We start from the raw sequence: 2716 nt of genomic DNA on the forward strand, positions 1-2716 counted from the left end.
GCCAGCAGGGCCACATTCCCTCTGAAGGCTCTAAGGGGGAATCCTTCCTTGTCTCTTCCAGATTCCGGTGGTCAAAAGTGTTCCTTGGCTTGTGGCAGCATAATTCCAATCTCTTCCTCCGTGTTGCTGTGCCTCAAGTCTCTCCCTCCTCTCTCTCATAAGGACATTGGGTTTAGGATTCACTCTAAATCCAGGATGCCCTCGTCTCAAGATCCTTAACTTAATAATATCTGCAAAGAACTTATTTCCAAATAAGGTCATAGTCACTGGGTACCAGGGGTTAGGTTTTGGATATACTTTGTTAGAGGCCACTATTCAACCCACTATATCTGCCGTATGCACACCATACACACACACACACACACACACACACCACTCCATCTCTCCCATTTTATTTATCTGTGGACACGTACATACATCTTCCAACAATAGTAATAGCCAACAGTTAAATAGTGCTTCCTTTCTGCCAGACACTGCTCAAAGCACTTTACATGAATTAACGACATTAGGAGTTAAATATGGTATTAGCCCCATTTTAAGATGAGGAAACTGAGGCTCAGAAAGGTTTAACTTGCCTAAAGTCATTAGTTGGCGTAGTGGTTAAGTGCTACAGCTGCTAACCAAAAAGGTCAGCAGTTCAAATCCACCAGGTGCTCATTAGAAACTCTATGGGGCAGTTTTACTCTGTCCTGTAGGGTTGCTATGAGTTGAAACCGACTCGATGGCAACAGGTTTTTTTTTTTTAAGTCGTTAATAAGTAAAAAAAAATGAGGTTTAAACCCAGACAGCCTGGCTCCAGAGACCAGATCCTGCCACATTTGTCCGCACACCTATTCCCAACTTCCCTCACAACTCTGTGCCCATAACCAAAACATATCCAACCTTTCCCAAGTACAGGCATATGAAGGGGAGCCCTTTGCCAGGTGCAACCCCACTCATTCTACAAGAGAAGACTCAGAGGGTCGAGCTAAGAGGACCTTGGAACTCATTTAGCCTAAAGGTTTTTAATTTTTTCTGGCTTACTCAGTCCCATGAAATGTGCTGAAAGCTTTGACTTCTTGCTCTGAAAAAATACAAGTTCACAGACCCCCTGAAGCTTATCTATGAACCCCAACTTAAGACTCTTGATTTCTTCTAATCCTCATACTTTACAATGCCTGGTTCAATAATAAACATTCAGTACACTGTTGTGGTTGTAGTTGTTAGATGAGAAAAAGAAAATCTGAGACTTAAAAAAAAGGTGAAGTGGTGGGCACAAGGCCACGCAGCTAGTGAGTGGGTAACTGGAACCAAACTCAAGACTTTCAGGCCAATGCTCTCTCCTATCCACCACCTTGAAACAGGCCTTCTAGAACTTTTATTTCAGCCTTTTTAGATGTCTACTTTCCTCCCATATAGACAGACAAACCAGGGAAATGCCAGCCAGTTAGATGCAAAGAAGTAAAACAAGGGGCAGTCAGGGAGTTGTGAAACTCCCATGCTACTTTCTTTCTAAGTATATCCTCCCACACCCACCCACCTTCTCACCCCTCACCCCCTAAATCCCCCAGAAATAAGTAAAAACACAAAAGGAAGATGGTTGCTGGTAAAAAGATCCAGCATCCCACTGAGGCCAATAGCATCATCCTCACTAAGTCCATACACATTAAGCTATACCATGAGTCTCAGGGAACATCTAACTCAATTGGCATAACATAGTACATAAAGAAAACGTTCTACATTCTACTTTGGTGAGTAGCGTCTAGGATCTTAAAAGCTTGTGAGCAGCCATCTGAGATTCTCCACTGGTCTCACTCTGTCTGGAGCAAGGGAGAATGAAGAAAAGCAAAGACACAAGAAAAAGATTAGTCCAAAGGACTAATGGACCACAACTTATCACAGCCTCCACCAGACTGACTCCAGCACAACTAGATGGTGCCTGGGTACCACCACTGACTGCTCTGACAGGGATCGCAATAGAGGGTTCTGGACAGAGCTGGAGAAAAATGTAGAACAAAATTCTAACTCACACACACACAAAAAAAGACCAGATTTACTGGTCTGACAGAGACTGGAGAAACCCTGAGAATATGGCCCCCAGACACCCTTATAGCTCAGTAATGAAGTCACTTCTGAGCTTCACACTTTAGCCAAAGATTAGACAGGCCCATAAAACAAAATGAGACTAAATGGTCACACCAGCCCAGGGGCAGGGATGAGAAAGCAGGAGGGGACAGAAAAGCTGGTAATGGGGAACCAAGGTCGAGAAGGGGAGAGTGTTGAGATGTTGTAGGGTTGGTGACCACTGTCACAAAACAATATGTGTATTAATTGTTTAATAAGAAACTAGTTTGCTCTATAAACTTTTATCTAAAGTACAATTTGAAAAAAAAAGATATACTACAATTCTCTCCCTGCCTTTAAGGCAATTCTCGTATTGAGGACGTATTGGGGAAGCGGGGGTGAGAAGGGTAGAGGGTGGGACGGTGCAGGGATCTTTCCTTTGAGACTTCCAAGAAATACAGCACACCCTCTCCCACTGTCTCACTTTCCTGATGTACTTCCTATTGTCAACCAAACACGCCTGGCACACTAAGAGGCCATTTCCTCTGCTTCTTAAGCCTGGGCCATTAAATCTTCAAAGATCTGAGCCCCACCTACGCCATTCTTCTCCTGTCTAGTTAATTCAATACCCAGAATCCGGCATTCCTAGATCCTCTTTTGTAATTATTTGATC

Source organism: Loxodonta africana, chromosome 10, assembly GCF_030014295.1.
Source record: "Loxodonta africana isolate mLoxAfr1 chromosome 10, mLoxAfr1.hap2, whole genome shotgun sequence".
In the NCBI taxonomy this organism is placed as follows: Eukaryota; Metazoa; Chordata; class Mammalia; order Proboscidea; family Elephantidae; genus Loxodonta; species Loxodonta africana.